Source organism: Aythya ferina (assembly GCF_964211825.1).
Source record: "Aythya ferina genome assembly, chromosome: 26".
Classification (NCBI taxonomy): Eukaryota; Metazoa; Chordata; class Aves; order Anseriformes; family Anatidae; genus Aythya; species Aythya ferina.
In genome coordinates this window covers 641131-660428 of record NC_140324.1, presented here as the reverse complement: position 1 = coordinate 660428, position 19298 = coordinate 641131, and positions in this window count along the sequence as shown.

The window sequence follows — 19298 nt, the reverse complement described above, 5'->3', positions numbered from 1 at the left end:
ATGAATCTTGAAGAAGTATCAATACTCACATGTACATATCTTTTAGTACCAAATTCCGTTACATGCGTTACATCCATTTGCCATACCTCAAGTGCCTTAACACCCTGTGGATTAATACCCAAACCTAACCCTGGTCCATGATGACTACAGGAAGGGCACGCTCTTACTATTCCTTTTGCCTGTATCCAAGTAAGTCCAAACATTCTCTGAACACCCTTTGCATTCTGATGGAACATTTCGTGCAACACTCATGCACATGCAAAATCAGTCTCAGGCCCCGCTGTGACTATACTCACCAAGTTGTCTGCTTGTGAATTACCTTCTGCTAACCCAATTGAGAACTGATGGCTACATATATGGATAACACAGTAAGGTGCAGTTCTCCCCTGAATGGCATCTCGCAGCTGCAGAAATAATCTGTCCCTCTTAGTTGACCTTATCAAGGCATCCTCTATCCGTTTTACCACGTTGACAACATACAGAGAGCCTAAGATAATATTAATCGGCACATGCATACAGCATTGACAAGCCCAAACAACTGCAGACAATTCTAATGTTTGTAATGAATCCCCTGTCTCCCCGGCATTAAGTATTTTTCCCAGCTTCTGTTCTCATACTACACACACGCAGCCTTCCTACTTGCTGTACCTGCATCAGTGTATACAGTGTGACCCACCACTGGTTGGGATGAAAGCCGTGGTACTACCTGCCATTTATATGATCTTATAACTTGCCAGAGAGGCCCCTTTGGAGTCTGGGAATGTACCAATCCTGGGTAACCTAACACTGCTTCTTGTAGTGGTATGGATTGCTGTAAACACCATTCCAAATGATCCTGAGTCATCGGCAGACTAATATCTCCTGGTTCCTGCCCACTGATCTCAATACTCTGAGAGCGACCCTTACGTACTAACTCTGCAATAGCTTCTGCCTGTGTTTGAACACTCGTTTTTGGCTGAATCGGTAGGAAAATCCATTCTAGGACTCGAAAATGCTGCCCTATCATTCCACCGTTGCTATCACTTGTTTCATTTATGCCATTCCTATTTCCAGTGCTGTTAATGTCAGTGGCATCCTCTTGATATTGTTTCTGTCTTTGGCGTCCCTTACTCTCCCCCTTTTCTTTTTGCCACTGACCAAGTGGATGAGACACATGATTGGTTACTAGTAAGGAGAGTGCAACTTCTGCTGTACGTCTGCAAACAGCACCAGCTGTAACCTTAGAAGCTATTTGTGAAAGAGCCTGCTGTTGCTCATTTATTAGTTGAATCTCTTGCTCTGCACTCCTGCCCTGCAATAAAGGTAATAATATAGCTAATCGTCATTAGTAATCCCCACAATATGCCGAACCCACTGAATATTACCCAGGAATGTTTGTACATCTGTTAAATTATGTAACGCCATAGATATATCAACTTTCTGTGGATGAATGGTACAGTCTGATATTTTCCATCCTAAGTATAACCATGGCCGTTTCCGTGGAACTTTCTCTGGAGCTATCTTCAGCCCTTTTGCTTCCAATGTATCCTGAATAAACTTTAGATCTGAATCCTGGAAGCATTCTGGCCTACCAAATATGTCATCCATATCATGGTAAATAATTACATCACATCATGTCGCCCGAATTGGTTCTAATGCCCAGGCTACATATAATTGACATAGTGTAGGGGAATTCTTCATCCCCTGCAGAAGCACTAGCCGTTCATAGTGCTTTGCCAGGGTCTGTTTGTTAATGGACAGTACTGTAAAAGCAAACCTTTGGCAGTCCTTATCTGCTAGCAGAATCGTAAAGAAGCAATCTTTTAAGTCTATAATCAGTAGGGACCAATTTTCAGGAAGCATGGCTGGGGATGGCAAGCCAGGCTGTAAGGCTCCCATAGCTTGCATTTGATCATTTACTTTCCTTAGATCTTGCAGGAGTCGCCACTTCCCTGATTTTTTGCGAATTATGAAAATAGGCGTATTCCAAGGAGTTATGGATGGCCCGTAACTGTTCTTGAACTAGTTTCTCTGCCTGTTGCAACCTCTCTGTTGTTAATGGCCACTGCTCCACCCAGACAGGTTGATCAGAATGCCATGTCAAAGCCAGGGTGGTCGGTTGCTCAGCAGTGACCACTAAGGAAAATCCTTCAGTAGTGATCATCACCCCGAGCTGAGAAAGGACATCCATCCCAATAAGCATTTGAAGGCTTGCAGGTAGTGCCATCACATACACCTTAATAGAGGCCGTTTTTCCCTCTAAATTTAATGTCACGACTTGTGCTCTGAGATATGTTGCCAAGCTGCCACCTATGCCTGTAATCCCAGCACCTGGACATATTAAAGGCCAATGTTTTGGCCATACCAATGAGCTGCAGATAGTAACATCCGCCCTGGAATCAATCATACACATGACAATATTTTTTTGTAATCCTAGCGATAATACCACATTCATCATAGGTCGGGAGGTCAAGGATCTGGTAAAACACACCACCTGGTCCGTGGAACCAAAACCTCCCTCTGGGTTTACCTGTGCTCCTGCACATGGTTGACAGTTTCTTAGTGCAATAAGTTGGGCTATTTTGGTACCCTTTGGGATAAATAATGGCAGGTTGATCATGTATGCCATAACTCTGATTTCCCCTACGTGATCAAAGTCAATAATTCCTGGAATAACAATTAATCCCTTAAGTCCCACAGATGATCTCCCTAATAACAAGCTGCCTAATAGTGTATTTGATAGTGGCCCCTTGATTCCTGTCGGAATTACTACCACAGACTTACTGGGGAGCGTTATGCTTATTGCTGTTGCCAAATCCACTTCGAGGCTTCCTCTGGTGGCTGGAGCATTTTTGTCGAGAAATCTGCCCTCTCTGTCTGAACTGCAGCTACTCTTGTCCTTGCATGCCTGTTCACGCTCCTTTTGGAGTTTCCCTCACACCTGCAAAGCACTGTAGTATGCGTGTTAGATTGGCAATTGTCACACCAGACAGAAGTCATACACTGGTTTTTCATATGACCAGGTTTCCCACATCTATAACATATTACCTTATTTTGGGGGGGTGGTACGCCTTAGGGGTGCCCCATTGTTTTGCGTCGGTATAGCAGTTAAGGGATCATCAATGGCTGTTATTACAGCCTGTGCCACCACAGCTGCTTGCCTGGACTGATCAACTCTTTCTACTCTTTCCAACATCTCTTCTACGGGTGCGGTTCTCGGCAGTGTGGCTAAGATGTTTTGAGTTTTTGCGTTTGCGTTGTCAAACACAAGCATTTTAAACATACTCCATTTAGACTCCACTGTTAGATCAGGATGATCAGTGATTGCTGCCCACAATCAATTGATAAATTTAGCATATGGTTCCCCATGGGCTTCTTGAACTGATGCAAATGGAGGTGCTTTCTTTTCCCCTGCAAGACTAAGAAGAGCCCTCAGCGCAAGCTGTGCAGCTGTTTGGTGAATAATCGCAGGGAACTGCAGCTGAACCTGGGTATTGAGATAAGGAGCCATCCCCATTAACATCTCTGCAGTAATCCCATACAGAGGGTCCCCCGGTTGACACAGTCGACCCACTTCTACCTGTGCCAACCACAACCATTCCCTTTCAAACAATAACAATTGGGAAGGAGTTAACAATAAACGAGCCAAGTTTTGACAGTTAAGTGGACACATTAGGTCTGCCTGGAAAATGCACTGAATTATCTGTTGAGTCGCCTGGGATTGTAAACCGTAGTCCGTAACCATTTTTCGAGCTTGTAAAAGCTTTCAGTCATGCGGCTACCATGACCTGGTGCCTTGCACGGGGTCGATAATAATAGGGCAGGCCAAAGATGTAACATTCCAATGTCCTACGATGGCATCACGTATGACGCCGGACCACCTGTCCCTCATTGGTGCTGACAGTGTTGTAGTGGCGGATAATGAGGGAGTCAGCTCTGGTGGGGCAGATGAGAGAGGAAGCTCCTCCGAATCCTTAATTTTTAAGTTCTCCAATTTCTCTAACAGTTCTTGGAACAGCTCCTCCACTGAAGGTTGATTCTTGGAAGCTGCTGCTGCACCTCTCATAGGCGAAGCATCCCGAGTCGATTTATTGCTGCCTGGCAGTGGCATGGATGCTGGCAGCACAGCTTCAACAAGATTTTCCAGTGCGGGGGGTGGGGAGGGCAACTCCCACTCCCCATCAGCACTCTGTTCCGATAGTCCCTTAGTTATTTCTGCCACTGATTCTGTTATTGAAGAGGTCATACCCTGAACCGGGGTGGCTGCAGGAACCGACGAAAAGAATCGTGTCAGCTGCGTTCCTGAGGTCTCAGATTTTGCACTCAGTGTTCTGTCAGTCCCAAATGGTATTGACAAAGCTTGCACCTCTGCCATCACCAGCTGCTGTTCGGCTTTCATACCGCACAGCGCATTAATCACTGTGCGCCAGGTTGCACTTACATCTTTATCCAGCTTTCCACTTGAGATGGCATTACCCCATAAGCGACCTCCTACGTGTCGCCACTCATCTGGGCTAAACGTTAGAGGGATTTCCTTCAGAAAACCCTCCTTCTGAGCCCAGTGCACCAAGAATTTGATCTTTTTTACGTTGCAAGATACACCTCTCTTAGAGAGAATACTAGAGAGAAGCTTGATAGCTGCTTCCTCCTCCATGGTTACATTGGACGAGCTGCAGGGTTGTGAGATATTTTCATCTGATTCGTGTCAGTATGGAACAATGCTAGGGCTGCATGGTATGATGAATGTGACCTTCTGTCTTACATACCCTTGTATAACCACAAGTCTAAGAAAAACAGAGTAGTTAATGTATATAATTCTTGTATTCTGCAAAGGAATATTTTAGCATTTTGTGTCAATAGAGGGCTTGAAGGGAAATGTATTTGTAGGCTTTTCCTTGAAGTCTTTGATATTGGGGGGGGGTTCAGAATAACTGCTAACTATTATGACCATTGCATGGGACACTATGCAAGTCTCTGATATCTGGCCAGGAGATTAAGGAGACGGGGAGAGCTGAAGAACAAGTAAAAGACAAAGCTTGCAGGGGACGTTGCACAAGTCTCTGACATACAGCCAAGTTGGACAAAGGAGAAGGACAAGAGGGAGGAAGACTATGAGCCTTCAGCATGAGAGACCCCCAGAGGGACCACTGGAGACTAATACACATGCTCCAGTAGGAGGGTTTGGATTCCGGAAACTAATTATAACCCCGTTTTTTTTTAGAAGTAGTAATGAATATGTATTAGCCTAGGAGCATAAAAATCAGCTACTTGATGTAACTGGTGTGTATCTTGGTGGAGCAGAGACTCCCAGCACACCCAGCGCTGTTTGCTTACCTCTATTCCTTTAATAAATTGTAAACTTTGATTATAGTCCTATTTTGAAGACTGAGCCATTTATTACAGGGTCATGATGTCCACACCTCTGCTGTGTGCCAACTCGCATCACAGCGGTGCTCTTCTGCCATTTTCACTGGTGCCTCTGATCTCCCGTAGAAACTCAGCCCCCGATGTCCCGCATCTCTTCACGTCACTACTTTGCGTCTCACCGTGTCTGTCCGTGTCCGTCCAGGTCTGTGCTCCGAGTCTCTCTGTCCCGCGTGTTATTGCATCCCTGTTCCTAGTCTCTCTGGGTCTCTCTGCATCTCTCCACGTTCCACGTCTCTCTACGTCCCGCATCTCTCTGTGTCTCTCCGTGTCTCATCGGGTCTCACCGTGATTGGGCGCCATTTGTTCCAGGAAGAATGGCCAAAAACATGACAGACACCAGTATAGTCAGATCATGCTCTCCCTTTATTACCTGAATAGCCTGACTTTTATAGCAAATTTAACAGGGGCGGATAGTGTCTCACACAAGATTATTGGTCAAAAGCACTCAGAAAAAACAACTGCAAAAAAACAACCCCACCTGCAAGAAAATGACCCCCTTGTGATTAGCAGTCATGTAGATCCTGTCTTTGAAGACAGCTGCTGGCAACAATATTTTTTATTTCCTCAGTTGGGTGATATGGGAATACTGGGAACTTCTCGTAGTCATTCTGGTTGCTAGGTTTGCTCAGCTGAAGAAAGTCATGGCATCCTTGTTGTTTCAAAAATCCCTGAACAGATTCTAATGTCCGTTATTGCTTGGGTAGGTCCCCAAGAATTTGCTTTCCAGGCATACTTTGTGAAATTTTTTGGCCACTTCCAGAGAGAGATTGAGATTGAGTCCGCAGTCCTCTTCAGGCTAGGCACCCGAGACCTTTGGCCAGCTTTGGAGGGCGGTATCTGACTGGTGCCTTCACTTCCCTTAGCAGATCATGTTTTGCAAGCATTTCTGGCTAGCTCCAAAGAGAGAGTTGCTTGTCAGTGGCAGCTGAAGACCCCTGCGGGTTAGGTCCCTAAGTATTTTGGTCCTACTTTGGAGGGAGCTGCAGGCCTGGGAGCTACCATTGCCTACTCCAGGGAAGCTTCTGCAAATGTTGGGGATTCTTCCTGAGAGACATTTAGTTCTGGGTACCAGCTGCAAAGCCCTTCACGGTAGAGACACGAGAAGCTGGGCCAATTTTAGAGAGAGGTGTATGCCTGGTAGCTACCCTTGCCTTCTCAACTTGGCATGCCTTTCCAAAATTTTGTCTTCCTCCATGATATGTTTTTCGTTTGTGGATGCTAAACTTGGATACCTCTAGGGGAGGTCTCCAAGAACTGTAGACAATTTTGGAGCTTGCTGTATGCCCAGGAGCTGCCTTTCCTGAAAGCAGTTTGTACTTAGGAAAAAGTTCAAACTAAGTTCAAACTATGGCATACCTGCCTTAGTTCTGGTCAAAAGCATCTTGCCAGCTTGGGATGCTAGGTGAATTTTGTCGAAAATGGGAATGAGGTGCATGCGCAGTAGCTACCCATGCCTCCTCCCAGGCATACTTTGTGAATTTTTTTGGCCACTTCCAGAGAGAGATTGAGATTGAGTCCACAGTCCCCTTCAGGCTAGGCACCCGAGACCTTTGGCCAGCTTTGGAGGGTGGTACCTGACTGGTGCCTTCACTTCACTTCTCCACCGTGACAGGGATACGTCCTTGGTAAGCTCTGAACCTTCTCCTTTTGGACACCTGGGATAGCATTTTGCTAGCACTATTATCGTAGTAGTGTTACTGCAGTAAGTGTATTTATCAACAGCAATTCCAAACCTGTTATATCTGCTGCCTTAGGAAATACATTCAACTTTATGAAACTGTCTCAGTGAAAGTCCTTAGCGGAGCTCTGAAAAAGGCAAAAATTGGATTATAAACACATTCAACTTTCTGAAACTGTCTTGGTGAAAGCCCTTAGCAGAGTTCTGACACAGGCAAACTCTGGACTCTGGATAAGTCCCCTTTAACCTGAAAGTTAAATTAGTGTAGTCTGCAGGATTGACTTGGTTAAACTGCTGTAAAAATACCAGTGTGCACCACCCAAAGTAGGAACAGAATGGGCACAAAAGTTTTGGAAAGTTGCGGTCAAAGCGATAGAGAAGATAAAATAACATAGAAGTGAGCAAAATTTTTGGAAGGGTAAAGGCAAAGGAACTGTTTGTGCAGTATTGGGAGTTTGCTTATCTTGCATGAAGAAGGAAATTAAATAATCTGATTAAAGATGCTGAAAGCATTGTTGGCCTTTGAAAAGGAAAAACAAGAGAGTAGGGACAGAAATTATGGAACTTGAAATGCTGCTGGCCTCAGCTGAAAGGTGAGAAAGATAACTACAGGAAAAAATAGATCTCTTACTCAATCAGGTGCCATCCTTGGTCTCTGCTAAACAAATCTGCAAAGTAATACAGAGTGCAAATCCCAAGACATGGGGTGGAGACATCTGGTATAGTAATGATAACAATGAACTGGTGGGAGATTACCCCATAGTACCCCAGAACCTGTACCTATACAACCGTTAGTCAAAACCAAAACTGCAAATGAAGGAGATGACATTCTTCATACTACAATATGAACCACCCTATGGTCTCTGGCTGAATTAGCAAAGTTGCAGGAAAAGTATTCTAGGCACTCAGAGGAATCTGAGATGGAATACGTGTGGTAAGTCTCCTTCTTGGAGGGGGGACTGAATCCTCTTAAGTGAGGAACAGAATGGAGACTATTGGGACCCTGGAATGGTTTTAACCACTGCACTGAGTGATCAAAATTATTCCTTGACTGCATGAGCTGCCCATTGGGTCAGTGGCATAGATCCACAAGAAAGAGGAGATCCCCTTGTTATTAAGACCTCAGGGTTCTCCGATTTGGCTGCGTCTGTTCAAAAACCAGCCTGCATACAAGCAAAGCAGGAGAAGGATGTGTTACAGAGATCCCCAAAGCTAGCCCTGATTGATCAGGCAATGTTAACTCCCCTTATCTGTGGCCTGTGCTACGAATGCTGCCCTGGATGCTGCACAGCTCCCACTGAAGCAGGTCTCTGTAACTACCTGGAGTGAATTTGTGCAAGAGATCATGGGTGTTGTATGGGTTGGGTTGGAATCGACCACTGGGAAACCACCCAAACCTCCCCAGTGGGTTGGCCAGCTCCATACCACTGAGCCCAAGCCAGAGTTCATACCAAAATTCTACAAGGAATAGAATGACCTGGGGTGTAGAGCCTTGGTTTTGGAAGTACCACGACAGCTACTGTATGGTACAACCTCCGAACTCTGGTATAATCGCTAAGCCAAAGAATTGATTCGATAGGGAGAAGTCAGGTGAAGGAAAATAGATCAATTCCAATTAAACCCATACCTTCAGCCCTGCAGCAGGATCTAATTGATTTAATGAATACCCAGACAAAGAGCTTGCATCCCTGTGCAGGGTGGTGAGTCACCCTGCTCGGTGGGTGTTAGTTACATGATGGCTCTTTGATAAACACTACAAATCTGTCATTGCCATCCCGATAGGACCAAAGAAGATTTCTGTAGGTTTCCTTATTGACTTAGGGGCACAGATGTCAGTAGTTACTAATGAAACATCAGAGCATTTATATAGAAGGTAAAGCATACAGGGATTGATGGAGTCATAAAGGAATGTCCTACAGCAAAAATCACCTTGTGGCTACTAGGTGAAAAGAAATTGACCCATGCTGACCCATGCTGAAGTGTTGCTACTAATACCAATATTTTAGGGTTTGATTTGTTTTACGGTAAAACATGGAAACTCCCTGATGGGCCAGTCTGGAGTTTTGATGGGCGAGGTGATGGGGAAAATAACATGCTTTGAAGAGGATGAGCCTAAATCTACAGATTTATTACAGATGTCTATGCCTTTTTCCCCATCAAAAATTACTAATATGAGGCAGTACCCCCTGCCAGCAGCTGCACATTTGGGTATTGAAAAGGTGGTATCAGACTTGGAAAAAAAAGGTATTATCACTCACACACATTCCCCTTATAATTCTCCTGTCTGGCCAGTAAAAAAGAGAAATGGACAATGGCAGCTTACGATTGATTGTAGGTGACTGAATGCCAATACCGCACCTTAAACTGCCACTCCACCAAATATTACGGAATTGGTAACACAAATTCAGGGAGCATCACACCCATGGATGGCAACTTCAGACCTTAAAGGTATGTTTTTCATGATTCTGCCCCAGGAACATGATAAGGCTCAATTTGCTTTTACTTGGAAAGGGACGGAGTGTATCTTTAATGGGAATCTGGAAAACAGAGAGAAGAGGCAGAGTCCCTCTAGCACAAAGGATCTACACAAGTTCGGGGAGTTTTAGCTTATTGGTGTAAACATATCCCTCTTTTTTCTGTCATTGCCTGTCCCTTACACATTCTGCTTAGAAAAGGGAAATCCCACCAAGCTCCTTGGGGACTAAGCAAAAGGGAATCCAAAGACCCTTGGCAATAACCCTAGACAGGGACTGGAGTTGGATGGGCCCTGGAATCAATTTTCACACCTGAGGTCACAGCATTCCAGGATCAAAGGTTGTCGTATAACCTCACTGGGCAGACTGAAGCACTGGCCAGTGCAACTTGGGTTGGGTTGGAAGAATTCAACATGCAGCTACAGGGCATATTGAACATGGCACTACAAAACAGAGTGACATTTGATTTGTTAATGTTGCATGAAAATGGAGTGTGTGGATACTTGAACTTGGCCAACAACAGTCAGTGTATTCGTATACTAAATGTGACGCAAGACCTTAACGAACAACTAGATAGCATGAAGCATGTGGCAAAAGTGAGTAGAGACCTTAGAGAAAGCATGGAGGGAGGGTGGTTGAACAAACTCTTGCATGGATTAGAATTCTCACTGTCAGGTTGGCTTCCTTCTTTATTGCAAGCTACACTGATAGGAATCACTTAATTATTATGTTTTGTATATTATTAGCTTGCATCAAAGCTGTGCTAACTGAGGATTTTTGGCTCTTCTGGAGGTTAGTTTGCAATTTCTGATCAGAAGCTGAAATCCTGCTTAGAAAGTGCAGATTCGTACAGGATTGAAGCTTATGTCTCTTTTCTAGTTACTGCCTTTTGCTATTTGTTACCTGTGTGTCTCTGCATGTCCTGTAACTCTCATGGATTAGCTGAAATTGCACGGAGGTTCCCATTTTTTTCTCCATCTGTTGAAGTCTGGTCCTGTTTGCCCCGTATGGCTCTTTCCAAATACGTCATGGAGCCTTTCTTCTTGGCATGTTCTGAACAGAGGTGAAATCTCAGGTTGCTGCCTCAGACTCCTCCAAGGCTGTTGCTCTAGTATATTTGTGTCTATCGGTGTAGGTTCCTAACCCTGCAACAATGGAATAGCCATTTTTTGTTTGTTTGATTTGGTTGTGTTTGTTTGTTTGTTTTCATTAGGATGTTTTCTTTTGTTGGTCTTTCCTTCAATCCTACTAGTTTTGTTAGTTTGAATCCTCCTCTTTGTTTTTTTGGTTTCTTTGCTTTTGTCAGACATCAGCACCCCACCCCATTTTCCTTGTGCGGTGCCTCGCTCATAGGATGGTGTTGTGGTTTAACCTGGCTGACAGCTAAACACCACACAGCCGTTCACTCACCCTCCTCCCTCCCTCTCTGGGATGGGGGAGAGAAATGGGAAAGTGAAGCCAGTGAGTTGAGATAAAGACATTTTATTAAGACAGGAAATATTAATAACAATAATAATAATAATAGCAATAATGATGATAATAGTACTACTACTAATAATGTGTACGAAACAAGTGATACACAATGCAATTGCTCACCACCTGCTGACTGATGCCCAGCCTAACCCCGAGCAGCCTGGCCCTCCCCCCCGGCTAGCCACCCCTATATATTGTTTAGCATGATGTCAGGTGGTATGGAATACCCCTTTGGCCAGTTTGGGTCAGCTGTCCCGGGTCTGTCCTCTCCCAGCTCCTGCTGCAACCACAGCCTGCCCACTGGCAGGACAGAGCGAGAAGCTGAAACATCCTTGGCTTGGTGTAAGCATTGCTCTTCAACAATTAAAATGTCAGCATGTTATCAGCCCTCTTCTCATCCTAATCCAAAACATAGCACCCTACCAGCTACTAGGAGGAAAATTAACCCTGTCCTAACTGAAACCAGGACATATATCCACCCCTTATTCCATACCATTTATATCATGCTCAGGTTACACTCTTTGCAATACATTCTAATTAATCACCATTTTAATCTATGGTATATAGCAATCATGGCAGATTGATTACATCACACTCCCTCAAACCTGCAATGGCAAGCGCCATGTACTTACAATGGTAGAAGCAACCACCAGATGACTGGAAACTTATCCTGTGCCTCATGCCACTGCCTGGAACACTATCTTGGGCCTTGAAAAGCAAGTCCTATGGCGACATGGCACCCCAGAAAGAATAGAGTCAGACAGTGGTCTTGTGTTGGAAGGGATCTTAAAGACCATCCAGTTCGAGCCCACATGAGCTGGTGCCCCAGGACTCTGTTGGGAGTAGCAGGTCTGGGCTGGGGCCAGCTCTGGCTTGAGGGTGACTGAGCCTGCAGCAGTCAGCCCTGCAGTGGGATGTGGCAGTTGCCTAGCAGCACTGTGGGTCACAATATGCCACAAGATGTGGCAGCTTTCACTGTGCAGCCATTTCAGTTCATACCAGAGGAGAGAGACAGCACATGATGGCTGACTGACTGCTCCTGAACGGCTGTCAGAGACACAAATTCTTTCTGAGACTTTTATCCCAAATTGGTCTTGCCAGTCAGGGTCTGGAGGGAACTCTGCACGGGTGCTGCCAATCCCACTCATCTCTCTTGGATAAATGTGTCTCTCCCATGTTCATCTAATGCCTTGGTCAGGACTCTGCAGAGACAGAGGGCTCTCTGCTCTGTCCAGTGGATGCATATGGTAGAGCTGCCTGTAATCATAGAATCAGAGAATATTTAAGGTTGGAAAAGACCTCCAAGATCATCTGGTCCAAACATCCCCCTAACACCAATATGATCCACTAAACCATGTCCTTAAGTAACACATCCAGCCTTTCCTTAAACATCCCCCGAGGGATGGTGACTCCACCACCTCCCTAGGCAATGCTTTCCAATGCCTGACCACTCTTGCTGAGAAAAATGTCTCCAAATTTCCAACCTGAACTTCCGCGGTACAACTTGAGGCCATTCCCTCTTGTCTTATCACTAGTCATAGACTAAACAACCCCAGTTCCCTCAACCACTCCTCATAAGACTTGTGTTCCAGACCCTTCACCAGCTTTGAGAAGGCACGAGAAGTTTAAGACACCAATTTTAGAGATAGGTGTATGCCTGGTAGCTACCCTTGTCTTCTCACCTTGGCATGCTTCTGCAACAGTTTTGGCTTCCTCCAAGTGAGGTTTTTTCTTTCTGGATCCTAAACTCGGATCTTTAACAAGATCTTTTAAGTCTTTAACAGTCCATTGTATCGTTCAACTTTCTCGGAGGCTGGTGCATGATAGGGGATGTGATACACCCACTCAATACCATGTTCTTTGGCCCAAGTGTCTATAAGGTTGTTTTGGAAATGAGTCCCATTGTCTGACTCAATGCTTTCTGGGGTGCCATGTCGCCATAGGAGTTGCTTTTCAAGGCCCAGGATAGTGTTCTGGGCAGTCGCATGAGGCACAGGATATGTTTCCAGCCATCTGTTGGTTTCTTCTGACATTCTAAGTATGTGGCGCTTGCCGTTGTGGGTTTGAGGGAGTGTGATTTAATCAATCTGCCAGGCCTCTCCTTATTTATATTTCAGCCATCATCCTCCATACCAAAGAGGCTTTGACTGTTTGGCTTGCTTGATTGCAGCACATGTTTCACAATCATGAATAACCTGTGCTATAGTGTCCACGGTCAGGTCCACCCCTCCATCACGAGCCCATCTGTATGTTGCATCTCCACCTTGATGGCCTGAGGTGTTATGGGCCCATTGAGCTATAAAGAATTCACATTTATGTTGCCAGTCCAGGTCCACCTGACCACTTCAATCTTAGCAGCCTGATCCACCTGCTGGTTGTTTTGATATTCTTCAGTAGGCCAATTCTTGGGCACAAGAGCATCTATGTGGTGTACCTTTACAAACAGGTTCTCCACCCAGGCAGCAATATCTTGCCACAATGCAGCAGCCCAGATGGGTTTGCCCCTGCGCTGCCAGTTGTTCTACTTCCATTGCTGTAACCACCCCCACAGGGCATTTGCTACCATCCATGAATCAGTGTAGAGATAGAGGACTGGCCACTTCTCTCATTCAGCAATATCTAAAGACAGCTGGATGGCTGGATGGCTTTCACTTCTGCGAACTGACTCGATTCACCTTCTCCCTCAGCAGCTTCTGCAACTGGTCGTGTAGGACTCCATACAGCAGCTTTCCATCTCGGATGCTTTCCCACAATATGACAGGACCCATCATGTCAGCATGTTATCAGCCCTCTTCTCGTCCTAATCTAAAACATGGCACCCTACCAGCTACTAGGAGGATTTAACTCTGTCCTAACTGAAACCAGGACAGCCTGGTAGCTACCCTTGCCTTCTCACCTTGGCATGCTTCTGCAACGGTTTTGGCTTCTTCCAAGATTTTTTTTTTTCTTCCAAAAATCTCTTCCGAGATTTTTTTTCTTTGTTGGTCCTAAACTTGGATACCTCTAGGGTAGATCCCTGAGAATTTTAGCCAATTTTGGAGGTTCCTGTATGCCCAGTAGTTCCCTCTGCCTCCACCTGATTGTACTTTAGAAAAAGTTTGGTGGACACCAGGCAGTGACTCCCGGCAGGCCCCCCTGCGCAGTGGCGGACACTGGCAGCGACCCCTGGCGGGTACCTGGCATGGCACCGGACCCCTGCTGGCGATCCCCAGCAGACCCCTGAGTGCAGAGGCAAATTTCCGGCGGCAACCCCCAGCAGGTCACTGGGCGTGGCAACAGAAGCCTAGCAGCAAACATCGGTGGGCTCCTGGGCGCAGCAGCACACACCCACTGGCAACCCCCTATGGGCCATGGGGCATGGCAGCGGACCCCTGGCGGCAACCCCTGGTGGGTCCCCTTTCTGGTCCCTGGGCGTGGTGGCAGACCCATGCTGGCGACCCCCGTCACACCCCTGGGCCACGTCACGACCCTTTGAGCCCCGGCAGGCCCCCAGTGTGGCGTCACACACCCCCTGCAAACTCCAGTGGACCCCTGGGCACACTGGAGGACTCCCACAAGAGCCTGCACGGGCCGTAGTGTGGTGGTGAATTCACACCAGCAAACCACCACAGGACCCTGGGCATGCCGGCAGTTGCCCCCTGCAAGCCCCAGCAGGCCTTCGATGCCCCTCCTCTATGTACCCCTCCCCCTCCTTCAAGCCGTAGCGGGCACCCAGTGCGGTGGTGGATCCCCCCTGTGAACCTTGGTGGGCCCCCAGGCGCAGTGGTGGACCCCCCTTGTGAGCTCCAGCAGGACTCCCCCCCCTTGCAAGCCCCATCGGGCCCATGGGCGTACCAGTGGACACCTCCCTTCAAAAACTGGTGGGTCCCTGGGCGCACTGGTGAACCCCCCCTGCGAGCCCCGGTGGAACCCCCATGGACACCAGTGGACCACCCTCTATGAGCACTGGCGGGTCCGCAGTGCAGTGGCAGACCCCTCTCTGTGAGAACCAGCAGGACCTCGGTCGCTGCAGCTGACCCCCCCCACCCCATGAGGCAGAACAGGGCCCCTTGCACACTGGTGACCCCCCCTCTGCAAGGCCTGTCAAGACCCTGTGTGCGAGATTGGAATCACCCTTCCGCAATCCTCCGTGGGGCCCCTGGATGCGGTGATGGCCCCCTGCTTTGCAAACCCTGATGGGCCTTCGGGCGCAGTGGCTGACCCTTGCTGATGAGCTGCTGTGATCTCTCAGGCACGGTGTCAGACCCCTGCCAGACAGCTGCAGCAGATCCCCTGGCGTGAGTGCTGCAGACCCCTGTTGGAAAGCTGCAGTGGTCCTCTGGGCGCTGCAGCGGACCACCATGGCGACCTGCACCAAAGAGCCATGTTGGGCTCTCCAGGAGTGGTGGTGGAACCCTGCTGAGCATCCGTGGCATTTCTGACACCGTGTGGTGTCAGAACCGCAGCGAAGAGCCACGACAGACTCTACGGGAATGGAGGTGGAACCTCCAAAAAAGGCGACACACCGGTGGGTCCCGCACGCCGCTGCAGACCCCCCAGCCAGCCAGTCCCCTGAGAGCTGCCAGGTGCCGTGGTGAATCCATGCTGGTGAACCACAGTGAGTTCCCTGAAGCAGCGGCAGACCAGCACCAAAGAGCGGCGCCCTGGATCAGCTCTGGGCACCAACTCTGGGGAGCAGCCAAACACAGAGAGTCCAGTTCAATGTCTGGATGCGTAAAGGCTCCCCTGGGGAGTTCAGTTGTACTGAAAGTCTTCCTTTGAGGGCAGTTTTTGATGGGAGAAAGGAGCTCCATATGCATTTTCCGGGGTCCTTTTTTAAATTTGTCTCAATGTCCCATTTAGGGTTACGTTTAGGGTTGTTCAGAAAGAGCGAACACAGAGAGTCCAGTTACATGTGGGGCTGCGTAAAGGCTCCCCTGGGAAGTTCAGTTGTACCCAAAGAATTCTGATAAAGGCTTTTTTTTTTTTTTTTTTTTTTTTAATGGGAGAAAGGGGCTCCATATGCATGTTATGGGGTCCTATTTTAAATTCGTCTCAGTGTTCCGGGTAGGGATACATTTAGGTTTGTTCAGAAAAAGCGAACACAGAGAGTCCAGTTGCATGTGGGGATGCGTAAAGGCTCCCCTGGGGAGCTCAGTTGTACCCAAAGTCTTCCGAAGAGGGCTTCTTTTGATGGGAGAAAGGGGTTCTGTATGCGTTTTCTGGGGTCCTATTTTAAATTCATCTCAGTGTCCCGAGTAGGGATACATTTAGAGTTGTTCAGTAAAAGCGAACACAGAGCGTCCAGTTGCATGTGTATTTGTGTAAAGGCTCCCCTAGGGAGTTCAGGTGTACCGAAAGTCTTCCACTGGGGGCACTTTTTGAATGAAAAATGTGTCGCCTTATGCATTTTCTGAGGTCCTATTTTAAATTTGTCTCAGTGTTCCGGTTAGGGATACATTTAGAGTTGTTCGGAAAGAGCGAATACAGAGAGTCCAGTTGCATGCGTAGTTGCATAAACGTTCCACTGGGTATTTAAGGGGCTGCTTAAAGACTTTGGGTAAAACTGAACTCCCCATGGGAGTCTTTACAGAGCCCCACATGCTATTGGACTCTCTGTGTTCGCTTTTTCCAAACAACCCTAAATGTAACCCTAACCAGAACAATTAGACAAATTTAAAATAGGACCCCTGAAAATATGTATGGTGATACATTCTCTGTTCAAAAAGTGCCCCCAACGGAATCCTTTGGGTACAACTGAACTCCCCAGGGGAGCCTTTATGGAACTACACATGCAACTGGACTCTTTGTGTTCGCTTTTTCCGAACAACCCTAAACGTAACCCTACCTGGGACACTGATACGGATTTAAAATAGGACCCCAGAAAACGCGTACAGAGCACCTTTCTCCCATCAAAAAGTGCCCTCAACAGAAGACTTTCAGTACTATTGAACTCCCCAGGGGAGCCTTTACGCATCCCCACATGCAACTGGACTCTCTGTGTTCACTTTTTCTGAGCAGCCCTAAAAATAACCCTACGTGGAACATTGAGACAAATTTAAAATAGGACCCCAGAAAACGCGAACGGAGCCCCTTTCTGCCATCAAAAAGTGCCCCCACCGGAAGCCTTTGGGTACAATTGAACTCCCCAGGGGAGCCAATACGAAGACCCTTATGCAATTGGACTCTCTGTGTTCGCTCTTTCTGAACAACTCTAAACTTGGAACACAGAGACTAATTTAAAACAGGATCACCGAGATGCGTACGAAACTCCTTACTCGCATCAAACAGTGCCCCCATCAGAAGACTTAGGATACCATTTATCTCCCCAGGGGAGCCTTTATGCAGCCCCACATTCAACTGGACTCTCTGTGTTCACTTTTTCCAAACAACCCTAAAAGTATCCCTAACCGGAACACTGAGATGAATTTAAAATAGGACTCCAGAAAGGGCGTACGGAGCCCCTTTCTCCCATCAAAAGAAGCCCCCATTGGAAGCCTTTGGGTACAACCGAACTTGCCAGGGGAGCCTTTACGCATCCCCACTTGCAACTGGACTCTATGTGTTCGCTCTTACTGAACAACCCTAAATGTATCCCTACTCAGAACACTGAGACAAATTACAAATAGGACCCCAGAAAATGCAAACGGAGCCCCTTTTCTGCCATCAAAAAGTGCCCCCATCGGAAGACTTTGGGTACAACTCAACTTGCCAGGGGAGCCTTTACGCATCCCCACATGCAACTGGACTCTCTGTGTTCACTTTTTCCGAACAACCCTAAAAGTATCCCTAACCGGAACACTGAGATGAATTTAAAATAGGACTCCAGAAAGGGCGTACGGAGCCCCTTTCTCCCATCAAAAGAAGCCCCCATTGGAAGCCTTTGGGTACAACCGAACTTGCCAGGGGAGCCTTTACGCATCCCCACTTGCAACTGGACTCTATGTGTTCGCTCTTACTGAACAACCCTAAATGTATCCCTACTCAGAACACTGAGACAAATTACAAATAGGACCCCAGAAAATGCAAACGGAGCCCCTTTTCTGCCATCAAAAAGTGCCCCCATCGGAAGACTTTGGGTACAACTCAACTTGCCAGGGGAGCCTTTACGCATCCCCACATGCAACTGGACTCTTTGTGTTCGCTCTTTCTGAACCACCCTAAATATATCCCTACCCAGAATCTGAGAGGAATTTAAAATAGGACCCTAGAAAATGCATACGGAGCCTCATTTCCTGGTGCATCCCCAGCCTCCTTGCTGGCAGGGCAGCATGAGAAAGTTGACAAGTCCTTGGCTCTGTGTAAGCACTACTCTGCAACAACTGAAACGTCCGTGTGTTATCAGCATTTCTTTTCTCCTAAATCCAAAACATGCACATACCATCCCCTATGAAGAAAAAGAACCCAATCCTGGCTGAAACCAGGACATCTCTTTACTTGATTTTCCCCAAGACTCACAGCAGAAGATCCAAAGCAATGGTATTTGGCATGTTAAAGGAATGGGGTTTTATAATTTAAAATACTTCTCAAATTTGTATCCATTATAATATTCTTAAAAGAGTAAAGGCTCAATATGTCTCTTCTCATAGCTTCTGAACTCTGTTCTCTGTTTTTTCAGGTTTGGACTCTCCAAAGCCATTGGTTTCTCAGCTTCTTCGTAAAAGCTAGCTCAGAAATTAAATCAAAGGTTGTTACTGCCTGCCAATTTAGTGTGAACTTTGCAAGCATTCACCTGAAGGTGAATTGGGGATCTTATTAATGTTACAAATATCTTAAGTGTGGGAGGCAGAGGTATTTGGCCAACCTCTTTTTGCTGCAACATGAGAGAAGCCTGAATTTAGACCTTTAAGCCGAATTCACATATGTGTATCATACAAACAAGATCTCTACATTACAGTTTAATTCTAGTGTTTTATCCAATTAAGGACTACACCTTTCCCCCCCACCCCCGACCCCCAGCTTTTCCCTTCCCTTCCCTTCCCTTCCCTTCCCTTCCCTTCCCTTCCCTTCCCTTCCCTTCCCTTCCCTTCCCTTCCCTTCCCTTCCCTTCCCTTCCCTTCCCTTCCCTTCCCTTCCCTTCCCTTCCCTTCCCTTCCCTTCCCTTCCCTTCCCTTCCCTTCCCTTCCCTTCCCTTCCCTTCCCTTCCCTTCCCTTCCCTTCCCTTCCCTTCCCTTCCCTTCCCTTCCCTTCCCTTCCCTTCCCTTCCCTTCCCATCCCATGTTCCAGAGGCATTTGGGCAATGCCCTCAAGAATACATTTTAACTTTTGGTTAGCCCTGAATAGGTCAG